The sequence below is a fragment of the Pinus tabuliformis genome, chromosome 2_1 (assembly GCF_031772625.1).
Source record: "Pinus tabuliformis cultivar Carrire ecotype Pingquan chromosome 2_1, CPIR1, whole genome shotgun sequence".
In the NCBI taxonomy this organism is placed as follows: domain Eukaryota; kingdom Viridiplantae; phylum Streptophyta; class Pinopsida; order Pinales; family Pinaceae; genus Pinus; species Pinus tabuliformis.
The window spans coordinates 324,775,329-324,794,382 of NC_142299.1; positions in this window are offsets into that span (position 1 = coordinate 324,775,329).

A 19,054-nucleotide genomic window follows, 5' to 3' on the forward strand; every position below is an offset into this window, starting at 1 on the left:
GGAGAGAGGGTCCCACTCTCTACCCAAATGGCCCCCCTCATCCACTCTTCTCCCTTTACACTCCTCTCCACTACGTACCACAGACTAAACATTTACCCACCATACATGCTTTCACCCCCTCCCTTTTTTTAATTTTGTTTTATACAAATTTTCTTTTCAATGTTTTAATGTTTTTTTATTTATTAAAGTCAAAAGTCATAAAGGCAAAATTGAACATGCCTAGAATTTTTAAAACAAAGTTTAATTAATTTTGGTGACTAATTTTTGAGAGATAATATCTCGGGTTCTAATCCACCAAATTTAACAAATGAGAACTTGTTGGAAGTTTTTTCAATGGAGATTAATCTAGTTGTGGTTATTTGACTAGATCTGGCCATTTACTAGCCCTAAAATTTAGCTGAAATCAAGACTACAAATCTATAACCAAAATTTATTTTTTGAGTTTGTTTTGGGAGAATTTTTTTCGGCGAGGAATATTTGTTGTCACTAATTCATTCCCATATTGTTCAATTTCTAATCATATATCCACATGAAAGCAAGGGAAAACATGATTTTGCTTTTATTAATTTATTTAACTGAAATTTCATCCATTTGTTTATTGTCAATAGATTTGGAAATTCGAGTTTTGTCTTCATTTTTAATTGATTTTCTTAATTTTAATTTGGTTATTTTTATAGAGGTTGTTGGATAAAATCATGATGTGGAGCTACTAAAGAATGGGATTGGAGCAAAAAAGTGGAAAATAATATTTATTCAACCTTCAAATCGAATTACAACTCTTGAATCAGTTGTTGTGTAAACGAAATTCCATTTTTGGATCTGATTTGTAAATGATAAATAAAGCTCTCAAGAAGAGCAAGGGGTTCCTCCTTTTTTCAAGTTGGGTACTTTTTACACTATTGTAAAGAGGATTTTTCCTGTAGATTTAGTAGGAATACTCATATTTGAGCTTGGGATTTTTCTTTATGAGATTAGATCTCTATTGTAGTGGTAGATATTGTATTATTGTAGCTCTTGATTCTCTATTGGCAGAGTTGGACTTCATAGGAGGATTGTTGGAGAAATTCCTTGTAAAAACAAAGCACAAGATACACAAGTTTACGATTGTATTTCAAATACTTTTATTTGTGAATATAATCTTATTCTTTTATGGCATATTTGTGCCAGTGATTCCATGTTTTAGCACTATTATTAAATATGTGAATTTATGTTTATTTGAAAAACTATCTAATCTAGTAATTACATAGATGAGTCATTAATCTTTCAATTTTCTCTTCCATTTAAATAAATTTCTTAGTAGTCATTTACTAAAAAAATAGTCGTCATATATCGATTTAATTGTCATTAAAATTGTGTGAACTATTTCCATGTTTTAATGGCTTATATTTTGTTATTTAATCTATAAACAGAGCATGTCGTACATCAAGAATATCAACTATTAGCAATATTTCAGAAACTCGATATTTATTATAAAATGCATGTTAAATCCCCATTATTATTTTTTAATCCTTGCACTTGGAATTTAGGAACTATTTCCTATGTGCCAAGTTAGAATAGTTTTATTTATTTTTCTTTTTCCACACTGCATTTAGATTTAATTCTCATTTTTTAGAAGCATTCTTTCATAGGAGAAGCCCCATTGGTGGCTTGGCTGAGCCCTTATGTCAACTTAAGGATTGTTTTCTTGCAAGCTAGTTGCGAGAGTGTAATTTTAATGCCTCTTCTTGTTGATAGTAATTAGAAATATCACAAGTTGGCAAGGAGAGTGAGGGGTAACTAGACCCATTATAACCAGTCGAAATAACCATCCCAAATGGATAAGGGCCTAGTTGGGGCTCTAACAGGGTGATCTCCCTATGTTGATTATGGTCATTTTTATCCTTCAACGGGAAGGAAGTCACATTGTATTTCTGACGAAAAGTGAGCTAACTTCTTCCTCTACTGTGACTATTGGTGTATGTTCTTCTTTCTTCTATGTTTCCTTACCTTGGGAGCTTCAATGCCATATGGAAGGTTAGAGGTTAATATGGAGTTGGAGAGAGATTCAAAATACAATTTGAAATGAAATATTTGGAGCATCCTTATCATATGATGATTACATTTTGTTGTGTTAGTTCTCTCACACTCTACCATCAACTCTTTGGCTTGACATACTTGACATTTGACTTTATATTAAAACATTAAACTTCCATCCAACTTTAAGTTTAAATGACCTCTTTGAATTGAATTAGTGTTAAAAGGTCGAACTAATAGTTTGATAAATTGGGAATAATTGAGTGAGTGGCCATTGGAGATGTTAGCATGCATTTAAATGAATCAAAATGAACACAAAAAATTATGATACCCATCATAATTGATATGAGATGTGTTGGAATTGTGGAAAATATTAATAGTTTTTCTTGGTAGTAGGCATGTGTGATTCTCTTTTGATTCTTTGATGTGGATCTTGTTGAATTACATACTTGTTCACTTTATAGTGAACCTTGATATGTAGTGAATAGTTGTCTATAAGTTGAGAAGTTTGTAGGAGCTTATAGTGAACCCTTGGCTCTAGATTGTGAGGTTCTTAGGATCTTATAAAATCAACATGTATAGAATGTGTGTAGGTGTAGAAGGTTGTAAGATTATTTATCTCATAATTTTTGTAGATGTCTAAGTCTATAGGAGCGTAGTTCATATTTTTTGTAGATGCAAACTTCTATAGCTAATTGAATAATGTCGATAGGATGAAAATTATGTAGCATAGGTTAACGAATTATATTGGCCTATAATTAGAGATGTGTGTAGCATATTTGTAATAAATTTTCATGCATAGAGGATATTAAAAAAAATCAACATTTGAGGAGATTGAACAAATGTGAGCAACATTGCTTAAACTTTAGGAGTTCAAGAGATATTCTACATTGTCATAATTTGTCATTGATTTATATTCTATGTTGTCACAATTTGTCATTGATTGTTATGCATGGAAGATTTTCCAATTGATATTTTAGTTACTCCTTTTTTTAATTAATTGTTATAATCCTTTCTTGATTACTTATATATTGGATGCATTTGGATGTTGGAATTTATTGATTTTTAAGAGGCATATGATCATGAAAAAATATTAATATTATAGCTTTATAATTTCAATATATATGCACTATAAATTTGCCTCTTATAGTCCATGCTTGAGTTGGTAATGCCCTCTTCAATTTGAAATTTGTACCTATTTCGAATATGCAAAACTAAGGATAACTTGATTTTTTTTTTTGGTAACCTAGAGGACTCGACAACTGGGTCAATCTTGTACTCACATGACGCGGGGTAAATTTTGATCACTACCATTATACCTTTGGGGGCCTACGACCTATCCTCCTCTTTGCAGACCAGGTGACGACCAAGGGATTCCTTAGATCTCTTAGTTTACACGAATTCACATCACTTCGGTCACCAAATGTGCTACCCCATGGGAAAAATATACCTTGAATATTTTATAATTTGAAGCCTTTAAATTCTTAGCAGTATTATGTTCTGATCTTTTCAAACTTTCTAAGTAGCTAAATAGGTAGTAACCTTGCATTCTTAGTATACGTGTGGCTTTTTCCTAAATACTAGTTTTAAAATTGACGAATAATCTTGAAACTAATATGAGAAATATAATTTCAACTTACATATAGATAACATAATGATATGAATGATGCACTTATTTTTTTCAACCTTAACATAGTCCTTAGGTTGAACCTTTGCACCTATAGTTAATATTTGAAGATCATATGATGAAATCTTGTTGTGATTGGATTCTTAATGCTTGTTTAGCGTTCAAAATGCTTGAAATGATCCTTCATTAGTATATAAGTATTGTATAAGGACATTCATAACGTATACTATGACGCAGATGATAATCTAGGTTGTAAGTCTACATTGGTATTGTTGAATGCAGTTCTTGAAAAGCCTTTGAGAATAGGACCAATGCAACTTGAGCCTTGAGAGAGCTTATCTTTGTGTTGATATTCTATTATAAATATTTGTGATATGTCAATTCCAATCTACATTTTTCTACTTGGTATATGCCTTGTAGTGATATTTAAGGATGAATGCTTTTCTCCATGCTTGAATGTTTTGAAACTTTGAAACCTATGCACAGGATATATTGAAATACTATTAACAAGACATGTCGAAATCACAAAATCAAATTCTTTTTTTTCCTGACAATGGAACTAGCATTTATGTTTTTCACCTTTTTTATACCTCATGGTACCTCAAAGAGGGTTTCAAAATATGAAAGAACTTATTTTAGTTTACAAATCAATATTTTCAAGGAATCTTAGTTTCCAAGCCAATACATGTCCTATATTCCTCATAAGAGGTATTCGCCATATATATATATATATATATATATAATCAAACTTTTAGTCTAAGTTGAAAGTATTGCTACTTTCAATGGTCTTTGAATGACATCCTTGAAATTAGAAAGTGAATTATTCTTTCGACACTGGATTTTGTATAAGTTGATCCCATGTCCATTGACCAAACAACATGGCCTTTATTCATCCACTACTATTCTTCTCACCAATCCATTATCATAGTAAGTGTTAATTTTATATGGTCCCGGTCACCTTGTTTTTAACTTGCCTTGAAATCCATAAAGAATCATATAAAATCATGGTATTCTACCTTGAACCTTTTTGTCTTGATACATTTATCATGTCATTTGGATCTTTGTTGCTAGATAACTTTAGTGTGAAACAAGGCATATTTCTACATTCATCTAGTGCATTAAGTTTATTTAACCTTTTAAATTTTTTCTTCAAATAGGTCAAGGCCAAAGTCTAGAGTTTTTTTTTGTTCTTAATTTCAAATTCAATTGGGATCCTAACTATATTTCGATAAACCAACTCATAGGGTGTAAACCTTGTATTTGTATTCCATGTTATGTTATATGTCCATGTTTCTTTTGTTAATATGTTTTCCCAATCCCATCTATGTTACTTCAATGTCTTGGCAAGATGTTTCTCAATTCTTTGTTTGTTACCTCTACTTATCCATTTTCTTAACAATGATAGATAATAGGTTTCCTATGCTAAATTTTGTATAACTCCATGAAATTTTCAACAAAGTAATGTAAAATAAGGTATTTAATATGATATAATATTCTTGGGCACCCTAAACCTTGTAAAAATCTCCTTATAAAGAAACTTGGTCATTTTCTCTTCTTTAGAACTCTTCATTGATTTCACTTCCACCCACTTTGTTAAGTAATCTATGCAAACTAATACGTGTTATTTTTGGTTGGAAAATAGACACATGGGCCCTACAAAATCTAATTCCCATTTTTCAAATGGCTCTATTGATATATGTGGCTATAGTGGCATTTCATTTTTTTTGTAGGCTTCCCTATTATTTGACACTTGGTACAATTGGATACATATTTTATAGTCTTTGTGTAGTGTTGTAATAGTGTCATTTACAAAGATTTTTGTGAGTTGTCAGTTTTGAAAAAAAATGGACTTCACATAGTTCATTGTCTAAAGCATGTAGAATATCATATACCATGTCCTCTCTAATGCAATGGTGAAGCATGTGTTTTGGTACAACCTTGAACAAGTAGCCATTTATCTAGGTTTCTTTGGCACTTTGTTTACAACCTTCCAACATGCTTTGTATGTAACACATTGAGGGAATTTTTTTATAGCTAGATAAGTTTTTATATCATCAAACAAAGGGGATCACACTAAAATAAAAAATAGGCACTTGTCTAGAAAAAAAAGTCATCAACAACCCCCTATATTGCATTGTTTGTTAACTTAGAGAAATTTTTTGCAACAACATATTATTTTCTAGGCTTGTTAAGTATGGTTAGGTCAAATTCTTGTTGTAACACACTTAATCCCCTTAATACATTTTTGAGGGTATGGGGTATCTATACCCGACCTCCTAGGTCACCTTAAGGAAGTGGGGTTATCAAAATTTATCTTCTTTTAACCATTCCAATCATCTTTTCTAAGTTCACCATCATATTTTGTTCATCAAGAGCTTTCTAATGATATAAATTTCATCTCATTTTGAGCTTTGGGCACAAAATTATGGCCTTCAGAAGATTTTTTTTTATGCCACATCAACATATTTCATAGTGCCATGTCATTTGAAGTGTGGCTAACACATGGCAACCCCACACCCAAGTGCCACCATGCTAGCACTCCCCACTAGTAAGCCATGTCAATTTTCATCTTAGCATGTCACAGTAGATGCCACATCGACCACCATGTCAATTCCTTCATGCCATCATTTAATGTCAGCATGCCACACTTTCAATCCATGTTAGCTACCACATCAACAATATCCATCCACCTACATGACTTGGTGTTCATCCCATGCAGGTTCCACTTGTCTACCACATGCTCTATCTAGTTGGAATTCAAATATAGGTCTTTATTTTTGTGTTCAACTTGAATTTTATAAAAGGGTCCAGCTCTCAGACCTCTTCTTAACGCGTTTTTCAAGGTTCCTCCATGTGCTAGGTTCTAATACTGTGGGGTTCCGTCCATATGACCCTCCACATCTAGATATTTCAAAATATGGAGTGCAAATAAAGTTTTAGATGCTCGTATATCATCAATACCATCTTATTTGGCATTGTTTGTTAGCTAAAAATTTTGCAACAACATTTTATTATCTAGGCTTTTCAAGTATGGTTTGATCAAATTCTTGCAGTGATAACAAAAATCTAATAATTCTTCCATTCAAAACTAACTTATTCATTAAATATTTATTTCGAGTGGTTATAGTGTACAAGTAGTAGGTAACCAAGGGGATTACACTAAAATAGAAAATAGGTGATTTTCTAGAAAAGATTCATCAACAAGCTTCTATTTTGTGTTGTTTGTTAACTTAGATTAAAAAAAAAAAAAAAAATATTTTCAATGCTTTTCAAGTATGGTTAGGTCAAAGTATTTCTATAACACACCCATTCCCCTTAATACCTTTATGAGGGTGGTATCCAGACCCAAACTCCTGGGCCACTTTAAGGAAGAGGGGTTATCAAAATTCCTCTTATTTTAATAATAGCAATCCTCTTTTTTTAAGCCACCATTGTCTTTTGCTCATCGAGAGCTCTCCTGCGATATAAGTTTCATCTCATTTTGACCTCTAGGCAATACGTTATGGCCCTAAAGAGATTCTTTGTGTATGCCACATCAACATACCACACAATCACATGCCCATGTATGACCACTATAATGTGCCATGTCATATTATACATGGTAGTCTTATGCCCAAGTGTATCCATGTCAACATGCCACATTAGCAAACAACATCATTTTTCATGTTAGAATGTTGCGATATATGCCACATCAGTTCCTTTACATCATTGTGGCACACTAGCATACCATGCTAGAAAGCCATGTTAATTTCCACATAATAAACATTTATCCACCTAAATATCTTGGTGTTCCTTCCACATGGGTTCTACATATCCACCATGTGCTATATCTAGCTAGCATCCAAAGTTGGGTTTTTATTTTTGAGTTCAATTTGGATTTTATAAAAATTTCTAGATCCTAGACCTCTATGTAACCTTGTCATTAGGGTTCCTCCAAGTGTTAGGTTCCAATACCATAGGGTTCCACCCTTTTGGTTCTCCACATCCGAATGTTTCAAAAGATAGATCTTGAATAAAATTCCAGATGCCTAGATATCATTAACAACTTTCTATTTTGCATTGTTTGTTAACTTAGATAAAAAAAAATTGCAACAAAATTTTATTTTCTAGGATTTTCAAGTATGGATAGTTCAAATTCTTGTGGTAATAACAAGCATCTAATAATTATTCCATTCAAAACTAGTTTATTTATTATATATTTATCGTTTAATGGTTAGAGTGTACACATAATAGGAAACCAAGGGGATTGCATTGAAATAACAAATAGTTGCTTATATATAAAAGAGTCATCAACAACCTTCTATTTTGCATTGTTTGTTAACTTAGATAAATATTTTGTGACAAAATTTTATTTTTTAGGCTTGTCAAGTACAGTTAGGTCAAATTATTGTAGTGATAACAAGCATCTAATAATTCTTCCATTCAAAACAAAATTATTCATTAAATATTTATTATCAAATGGTTAGACTGTACACATAATAAGCAACCATTAATGCAATGTCTAAACTTGTTTATTGCATAGGCTACAATAAGAAAATATTTTGATAAGTAATTTAGTGCTTCTCCTAAGATATTTTTAATGATATAGTAAACAGCATGTGAATCTTTGAACTACTATTGTCCAAGGACTACTCTTAGTGATTGTATCAAAGGCATTGATGTAGATGTGAAATGGAAAATATCACTTAGGTGCATGTAGAATAGGAGTTGAGATTAATAATTATTTTATGAATTCAAATTAATTTTGGCATTCTAATAACTAATAGAGTTATACATTTTGAAAAAAAAAGTAAATAAAGGAGTTGGAATTTTACTAAAATCTTTGATAATTCATCTATATTACTCTTCATGGCCAAAAAAACTTGTATCCTTTTTTTTTCTTTTTTTTTGTCCTTCTTGAGGTGTGGGTAGTTGATGAATGATAATTACCATAGTAGGGTCCAATTTAATTCCACAGGAATAAATATGATGCCATAGAACTATCCCTTCATTGATGAGCATAAATAATTTTTTATTACTTAAGGATTGGTTCATTTATTGGCCATGTTTGAGGACATTTTTTAGATTTGTTAATGCTTTGTGGAATGTGTCTCCTTAAGCAGTAAAATCATCCATGTATATTTTCTCATTGTCATGAAATAATGGAATAAAATTCTCAAAAGAAGTCTCTAAAAGTTAGCAAGTGCATTATACAATCCAAATGGGAGTGTGTTATAGGAAAATGTTCACCAAGGGTAGGTTAGTGCAATATTATTTTGATATTTTGGGCTTTGTTTGAATTTCATTGAATCCACTTAATCCATATGAAAAAAATAAATATTTCTTCTTAGATAATCCATCAAGCACTTGGTCGATGCATGGTAGGGGAAATGATCCTTTCTAGTGGCCTTGTTGAGTTCTTTATAGCCAAAACATATTCTCCACTTTCCTCCTTTTTTTGGTACAATAACTACAAGACATACCCTTTCGCTGTCTAAGATAAGGTGGATAAATCATGCTTATAAAAGTTTTAGTAATTTAGTTTTCACCATGTCTTTGAGTGCAAGGTTCATCCTCCTTTATGGTTGTCTAATTGGCAACAAATCATCCTTGATGTAGATAAAATGTTTATAAATATCAATATGAATGCCTTGAATTTCATTGTAGTCCCAAATAAAGGAAAATATATGAGTTTTAAGCATGTCTAACACCTATAGTTATTGGACAGGTGTTACTACTGATTTTTAGAGTTTTAGTAGGAGGAACTTCCACTACATTAACTAATTGTTGTTTTGTTTTAGTAGTGAATGAATCTTGTCATTAATTTCAATTTATTGTTAAAGTTCTTACCTACTCTTGACCATTATCATCATTAATGTGTTCCTAAATATGGATATATGTTGTATACAAATTATACATATAGTTTGAAAGGAATGTGTCCTTGTCTACTTCTTTTAATGCTAAGGAAATGTCAATAGTGAGAATAGGACAGACTGTACATTCAAATACTTCTTCATCTTCCCCTTGTACCACCCACTGTGGTTTTTCAGTATGAATAAAAAAAAAATTAGGGGTACAAAAAATGAGCTTCTTTTGTGATTGACCATTTCCAATTGTCATACCACTTGTTTTACACCAAATGTATGCATCTACTATAGCTAACTATGGTCTATCAAGTGTGAGGTGACATCCCTTGAGTTTTTCCTTGGTATGTATAACTCTAAAGTCTATTGGATATTCCCATGAATCACTTAAAACAATGACATCTTATAACATTCCCTCTAAGCTAACATTAGACCTATATTCCAGATGAAGGATAGTGGGTGTATGTCCCAATAATTATCTCTAGTTTAACATGAGCATTGTGTCCTTGGTCATTATGTTGATTGTTTCCCTAAATATATTAAGATGTTTTGGATCAAGCAATTATTAATATAGAAGTCTATAATTGGGTTGTTTGGATTGGAATATTTTGGTGTAAAGATTTTCCCTAACATGAGGTGCCAAGCTACCGCACAACATTAATGGTAGGCAAATCCCTTCCCTACCTTCCAAGTCTCTTATGCAAAATTCCTTGTTGATTTTACTGTAAATGGTGACATCTTTGATAGCTTGTAAGAGAGGGATTTCTACATGGATTTTTCAATTCTCTTAGAATTTTTTTTTTTTAGATTGAGTGTATGCTTTCTTTCATTCTAGCATCTCTCAGTAAGGTGAGTTTATATACTAGGTATAATTTTGGGAGGATGATGATTTTGTTCTTGTATGTCTTGTTCTTTTGGATACTTATCCTCTACTTGCTCAATAGTTAAAGGAGGAAAAGGGGTTGCCACCAGTTTTCCTAAGTGAATATTTAACTCCTTTAATTCCAATGAATTTGATGGGTAGGTTATAGTTTTTCATTTCATTATTATATAATGGTTGAAACTATATGATATCAAGTTTTGGATCTAATTGGACTTGCATTTGTGGATATTTAGGTTGCTATTGTGTAGTTTTTTGTGTAGGAGAAGGAGGAGGTGGGAACAAGTCTTGTAGCTAATATCCTTGAGGTCTCCAAGTGACTATGGAAGGTTAGGCCATTGACATTGGGTATGTTCTGAACATTGAAAATAGAAATATTAAAGTTGATGAGGACATTTCCAATATTGTGGCAATGATTTTTATTTTCCAATTTGATTGGTTACTACGATACCAAGTTATAGGAGGAGTATACATCTAAATATTATAAGTGGAATTAAAATGTTGAGGTTGTGAATAAGATGTATCTTGTCGAAATTGTCTTGGTAGCCCTTTCCTTCTTGGATTGATAAAGCACAATTGGTACATATTCTCCTCTACTTCTTGGTACATAACCTTTAAACTAGGTAAAATTGGGCATTGGTTCATTTGATGATTCTCCTCACGTATTCCAAAAAATTCTAGTGTTTTTCATAGACACTTATTCATAGCATGCTTCCTTTTATATTTAGGGCGGAAAATGGCTATATCCTTTTCAACTTCCTATTTTCTTTTGATGTGAATTGTATCTATTTTACATAGCCAAAGAATGTAGTATATCAATCTCCATGTCTTCAAACAGGGTTCCAATTTCAAATTTTGTGAAACTACATTTTGATGTCCTTGATGACTATCTAATAATGCTTTTGAAGCATTTATTAATTTTTCTTGTAGCTTTGGAGAAGTTCTTCAAAAATTTATTTGTATATTCATAGAGTAGATGAAATATGTCACCATTTTCAAGGAGGTTCAAATTTTCCATCCACTTCTCTTTCAAATCTCCATGGAGTACTAATTTGAGAGATTATAGATTCGATGTGCCAGTGTTATCCCTTCTACATATGGGAGAAAACATTTCTTCATATTCTTATAAAGCTTCATTTTCTCATTGCATCATTTGGAATATCTCATCCCTAGTGTCTCAATATTTGCAACAATATATGTACTTATGGATGAAAGTATGGTTCATTTGATCAAAGTGCTAATACTATTTTCATCAACTCATGAACCACCTTAACAATACTTCTATAAATGTGGATGGGGGAAATCTTAAACTTCTGGGCATTTGTTGGGTAACCGTAAGTTTGATAGAGAACTTCAAACTTAGAGAGAAAAGTATACGAGTATTCAATAGTCAACCCATGGAAATAGAGGAGAATAGAGTCATTTATGTTCTCCATTATTGTTTCCTCTTCAGTTTCCTAAATCGAAAATTGGAAAGCAACAAATTGATCTTCCTTGTCATATGCCATGCTATTCAGGGATGGTGATTAATTTTTCAGTCCAGCTCTTATCTTGGAGTGAAAAGGATTTGTAAAATCCACTCAAACAAATTACTCTTCTTCATTAGATGTTCCAACAAATTCTTCAATAATTAGTTGGATGTTTGTTGAATCATCTACAACAAGTTGCACTAAATTGTTTTCAAAACCTTCTTGTTTTTCTACTTGACTAGTGGTTCCTACTTAGCCCACATTAGAAATATAAGTTTTTTGTAGAAACCATCCTAAATTATCTCTATATTAATGCATGCAACATATCTATGAATCTAAAATGCTAAAAACACTACACAAAAGTACTTGTCAACACAAAACATGACAAATGCTTTAAAAATGTATGTGTATTATTTGTTTAACAGGAACTTTAATATTATAATCATGCAATTTTTTAGAAATCTCCTTGATAATGGTGCAAAAAAGTGTTAAACTACAAATTAATAGCAATGGATGTTGAACTTTGCATCTCACTTTACATTGTCAACTAGGGATCTTCAAACTTAAGAGATTTCGTGCAATGTATATGCAAAATAGAAAAGTTTAATGTATTCAAAATCCTAAGGATGTTGTAGTAAGATAAATGATTAACTATGGGCATGCCTTTCTACTTCACTCCACATAGCCTAGGGTAATGATTTTTATCTACATATCTTCCTACAATTTGTGAAATCCAATATTAGTAGGACTAGAACCTAGTAAATTGAGGGGCTAATAGAATGGAAAAATCCAATCATTATGAGATAGAGGTGATCCAGATGTTAGAATATGTTGTCATTGATGTCAAGCATTAATTTCAAGGTTGTTTGGGGGATGTCAGATAAGTATTGACAAAGGTGTTTTCATTAGATGATGCCAAAGAGTTTTCATTGAGTGACCAAGATCATTGGTGTCACAGCCAGATTAACAAGCATGTCAAAGGCACAAGTGGTTGCAAGCAGAATGATAAAGGAACAAAGACTTTAGAGTCAATGCATGTCAAAGGCATTGATAAAGGAACAAAAAAATTAGAGCCATTTCTGGTATAGAAAATCATCTCAAGCGTTGTTGGAAACTACTCAAATGGAAAGAGCTCTAAAAGAGATTTCCAGTGGTATATAAAAGTTTACAAATGGCCTCCTTAGAAGTTATTGTCAGTCAAAGGTTGCAACTAAAGAAATGATGATAGTCTTAGTTGGAGTTAGTCTGGGTGTTTTGCCAAAGTCGGTGGAACAGTTAGCAGCAGAGCAATGTTAAATTCCATGAAAGTTTAACATTGGTTGAATGCCACGTGTCTCGGCTAGGTCATAGTGAGAAAAGAAGTGGTCCATGATCCTCGACAGGTTAACATGGATGGAGGCCTCGCGTTGGGCGGTATTAGACAAACAACTGATTGGGAGAATTGACGACCCATAATGAAAGCATGACCTCCCCCCCTCTCTTCACCATGAAACCACTAAGGAGGGTGTCACGTAAAAGCATAGGTGGCAAACGTTTAAACATCAAGTGGCGCAACAAAATTACGTTGGTTGAAAGAAGCCATAGAATAGAGTTTCATCAAATTTTTCGTCTTCTCATAAGAAACTCCTTGGATATTTCTTCGAGAGACACCTTGCGTTATCATCAAGATCTGCAAAGATGAGTAACATAAATAAGGGCGACAAGTGTTGTAAAAATTCACGTCTGGCCTTAAAAGTTTTATTAAATAATTTGATTAAAAAATAAGGACCAAGACCATCCTTTTGTCATACTGGTGACGTGGATTTGATGGCGTGGACTATTTGAAAAAGGACACATGACACAATTTCATTGGCTTGCATAGATGATGTGGAGACATAGTGTCATGATGACATCGGTGATGGTGTAGCACTAATGAGAGGATGACACATGGCATGCATATTTAGCATTCTTGGGTGACCAAGCAGGCCAAAATTGGATGAGACGTGGCACCACTCATCGAGTGACATGTGACATCCTTGCAGAGGTAGTAGATAGATCAGTATTAAGGACACACAAGAGCACAGGTGGCATCATTGTGGCAGGGACACATCACCCCAAAAGAAATAGTAAAAAAATATAATCCCAAAAGAAATAGTTCTCTGAAGAAATGATCTCAGAAGTTTTTCCAAGAGGCACCAGCTGAAAGTTTTGAGAAATAAAGTTTGAGAAATTAGCTCTAGGACACAATGGCGTCAAGGTGGATAGACATATCATCTCAAAGATTTTTTGATTGGTCTGTGATGATGCATAATATTAAAAAATCACCCTAGAAGAAATCTTTTTAGAAGTCACAGTAGGGAGCATAGGCAGAAAGGTGTCGATATTGGTGGAAAGGTGTCGATATTGGTGGCATATGACAGAGGCAAGAGATGGATAGGTGAGTCAACAAGTGACAAAAATATTTACCGTCTCAGAAGTCAAAGCAAGGGAGAAGAGTCAAATCATCAGGACAAATGTTTGGAAGCACGGTAATTAACGGGAATTTTCTCGTCTCAAGACAAATTTCTCGACTGGTTACATCGTCGAGGAGATTCTCGAAAGAAATGATCTCAGGGATAAACAATGGGGCTCTATTGTGTTTTTACTAAGAGAGTTTTTTCCGGGGAATAAAAGTCGAGAGCTAAAGGATGCTATAGTACTCGGTCCTAAGCATGGTTCTGTTACTAGGGGCTAAGTGAATCTACAGTCTTGATAGTAAGTGCTTGAGGCTATAGCGCAAAGGAGCCCAATCGATGGATATATGTGAAGATTTTATAGTCTTAGGCCTTCGAGCTTATATAATGTGTGAATAGGTCAACAACTTGGCATTTGGCATTTTACGCCATATTTGGTGAATTAGCACCAAAATTGGAAAAGTGGCCATGAACTAGTTGGCAGCAAAATTGGTTGAATGGACATATTTAGAAGTAGATTTAACAGTCGGCCAAATCTGTCAGATTACCAAATTTAGAACTACAAATAAAACCTCTATACCAAATTTAGAACTACAAATAAAACCTCTACTAAATCCTGTAACTTACCAGAATGAAGGAAAACAACAGTTAAACTCATATTTTCTCATAGAGAACAAATTAGAGATTTGAGACATTGAGCACACCGAGAGGACTTATCAAAATAGGAAAAAAAGAAGAAATCAAGATCAAACCTCAGTTTAAGCATAAGTTGGAGTTGAAGATAACTAAATTTTTAATTCCAAACATATCAGTCCAAATTCCTTTATAAGCATATTCGAACAACAAAGTTGGTGGTTGTTGGTGCAACAAGATGCATAATGCTAGTATGCATCAGGGATGAATTAGAGATCAGATTTGGTAACTGAAAGGTGTTTTAGAATGCAAAGAATGTATTGGTGATATTGTTTTTAATGGTGTTTTGGTGTATGCAACAAAGGTCAGAAATTAGTGAAGAATATTTGTTGGTCTCTTAATGGTGACTAAGACATTGAGATAAGTGATTTGAGGTGGTTGGGTCCTGTAAGCAGCAAGGTGGTGTTTTAAGAGAGTAGAAAAGATTTTATCCATGCAAGGAAAGCATTGAGGTATAGCAGTAAGGAAATTTTGTTTGAAGCAAGAAAGCCTTGTTGTCAGGGAAAATTTGAAGGATGGAAATTTATCTTGAAGTTTAGAAACCTTGACAAATATTACCAGTGCATAATATGAAAACTGTAAAATGTTTAGCAATATGTTTGTAAAAATATTCAAATTTCTAATGATTTTATATAGTCTCTATAAAATTTTGGCGATTTTTAAGGTAAAATAATTTTATGATATAAAATTTGGGCGAATTATTTTTAGGAAAAATGGAAATTGGCGAAGATTTTTTTTGGAAAAAACATACAAAATTAGCCCACTTGCAAAGATTAGCCCCTAAAATTTTCCTTGCTTATTGGTCTGAGTTTGAAAGTTAATGAAAGATGGATCAACATGGCTAGCAAGTGGTAGCTTGCATTTCAGGGATTGTAGCTCCTTCGAGTAGTGACTGGTAAATAAATCGTGGGAAATATTCCCTTTCAGTGGCAGTTGATAAACGAGCATGGATAGAAGTTCCTTATAGTGACAGTTGATAAACCTGTAAGTGGAAGTTTGTGGGGAAATGTTGTAATAACAAGTTGTTGCTTGTGTTTTCCAAGGCAATAAAAATAATATTGATTTCTTTATATATGTTGCACATGTGTATGGAAATTATTATGATGTTATGTTTTACACAATTAATTTATGATGTTGAATGGTTGTTAAAGTGATTGAAAAGTGTAAGTTGTTAAGAGTTGTGTTGGCCACACTATTGATTCACCCCCCGAAGTAGTGTCATAGTTTTCATTGTTTCTAACACCAAATTGGATCACCATATAATTTTTCATCTATCTCAATGCTTTCAAAGTGCAAAAATTGGAATAATAAACTTATGAATAGTTTTATCAACAAGACCTAGCTTGGAGAATTGAAATTTGAAACCTTGTGGGGTTATTTTGAGGCCTTAAATGATGTTTTTCAAGAGTAAATTTTTCCTACTTAAGTACTGGATGTTGTGAAATTATTCTACACTCAGATACCTTTTGAATGGTGCAAGTAATATGTCAATTCGATATTGTATGCAAAAGTTATTCCTCTTGGGAGTTGATTTGTCATGATTTACCACCATATTTTGAGAGGATGCCACATTAGCCCCCATTACTCATGCAAAAGGGGCTCTCCATGTGAATACTATGAAGAAGACTCTAGAAGGGTCAAATATGTAACTCTAGTTGAAAGTTGAAGGAGTCAAACTTAACCCCTAGTTGGCTATCGGGCTATGTTATAATTGGGCCATTAGGAAGATAAGGGATTCCATTCATTTCAATTTATCTTGGTCCACCGTAGAACATAACTTAGGAGCAGGAGTGAGATAGAATAAAAAAGGAGGTTTAGTGTTGTAGTATCCTATCATGCCACGGGTCTCAGATCACCTCAGAGAGGTTTCCTTCTCATTTGTACTTGCATTATTTTCATTCTAGAGAAAGAGAGAGAAAATAAACTCATCTTCATGCTAGGTTTTATCCTATAAGGGTTTTCCACAACATATCGTGTATTCATTGTGGTTGGTACGTAATTGTATTTTCTTGTTTTCTATTTTTTTCATTTTATATATTTTATCCATGGTAGTTTACAAATAATATTGGTATTAGAGCTTGGCTTTTTGGGACATTTTTGGGAAGCTACAAGGGATCTAGGAATTGGTTTAAACAAGAAGTCATAAAATCCTAGACATGTCCAATGAATCTATTCATAATAACCCTCAAGATCTAGCAGAGGAGATATTCTCAAGGCTAGAAGCACAAGTTGTGGATATTAGTTGCAATGTGCACCTCCTTATGGTGGCTCTAGCAAACGAGCTTGGAATTAGAGAAGATGAAGCCTCCAAATTATAGGTTGGATAAAAGGGGAAATTTGGGGATCATAAATATCTAGAGGAGTCCAGGAAAGAACCCAAAAAAGAGTAGTTGATTCCAAGTGTCATTTCCCATTTACAATGCCTCTTCAAGATGGAAGCAAAGATGCACATCAAGTCATATCATGGTGAGATTGATCCTTTAAAATCAAATAATTGGTTACAACAATTAGAAGTTTACTAAGTCTCAATTCTACCCTATTGGGTATGTAGAGGACTAATGGATCTGATGGAAATACTTTAGGTAGAGGTAGGGGTAGAGTGTATCATAGTATGCCACCTAATTGAGAAAGATGGCCATTATGCTAGGTATCTCTCCCAAAAGCCTAGAGATGTACTCTTAATTACTTGGGGGGTCTACATAGCCATCTATTAAAGAAGGTAATGTTGTTCAAGCTAAGAATAGTGGGTGAGGCTTGTGTATAAGCACAATACTTAGAAAACATAGGCATAAAAAAATGGAAACCAAGTGGGCTGAAATGGAAAGAGCACCAAGAATCTCCCAAGGAAAAAATGAAAAAGTGTGAAGGGGGATGACAAGAAGCCAACAACTATTGTATATTAATTAAATCACCCTACAAATTATTTCAACCATTTCAACATTGACGATCACATGGAGGAGAAGTGCTAGAAATTACATCTAGAACTAAACCTAAAGAATCAAGAGAAGGATGGGAAGAAAAAGAATCTCCTTTCCACATATTCAAGCAATCAAGTGGAAAGTAGCTCTGATATGCACAAGAAGATAGTCTACACATCATTGCAAAAGGAGTTAAATGTGAGTAGATTTCATCACTAGCAATAGAAGGAAATCACCATGCTCTTCCACATTAATATACAGGTTAAGAAGACAAAGATTGATTTCTTGTTTGAATCAGGTTTACAATCTAACCTTTGTTGAAATTTTGTAGCTTTGGTCAGTATTCAAGTCAACAAGTCAAAGGGAAAATAAATTTTTAATTTAAAGTTCATGTAGGCTCTAAAATGTATAGGTTGGCCCCACCTCTCAAAGGGGTTTGAATCTTGGTCAAATTACACTTGATTTGACTCATATATACTGACACTTCGACCTCCACATTTGGTATCATCACATCAACTCAGATCCTCTCATGAAGAAGACTTCTATTCACATGTGCAATGGAGGAAGAAGTCACTTGAAGTTGACCAATGAAGTTTGACTAGTTCTATCTATGTTTGACCAGCATTGACTCTTGACTTTTTCTGGGTTGTTTTGACTTGGAATTTTTTACTAGATGTTGACGAAATCTCTGGCTAGAATTCTGAGTGCTAATTGAACTTGTTTGAACAGGTTTGACTTTAGGTCAACTGAGGTAGTTTGTTCGAAGTTGCAGGGCCAAAATTCGGCTTGTTTGACTATAGTTGACCAGGAGCAGCAAAGGCCAAAATTTGGCCTGTTGACTAGATTTAACCAGCTACGCAGAAGTTTGTAATTTCTTTCTTTTGACCAAGTTTGATTGTACTAGTGGTGAGGTCAATTTGACTAAGTTTGACTCGAAAAATTCAAATTTTACATTTGTTGATTTGAACAAATTTCTCCTACGAAAAGGTTGTTGGGTTTTTCACTAGTTTGGGTTTTCCCAGGATAATTTTTTTCTCTTATGCATCTTTTCTTTTACTATGATCTCTATTGCCATACTATATTTGTGATTGAAATTTTCTAAAGTGCAATTTCTTAATGATCTAGAAAGCGCTAAATTTGTAATCATATCATTGGAAGTAATATATGGAAGAGAAAATT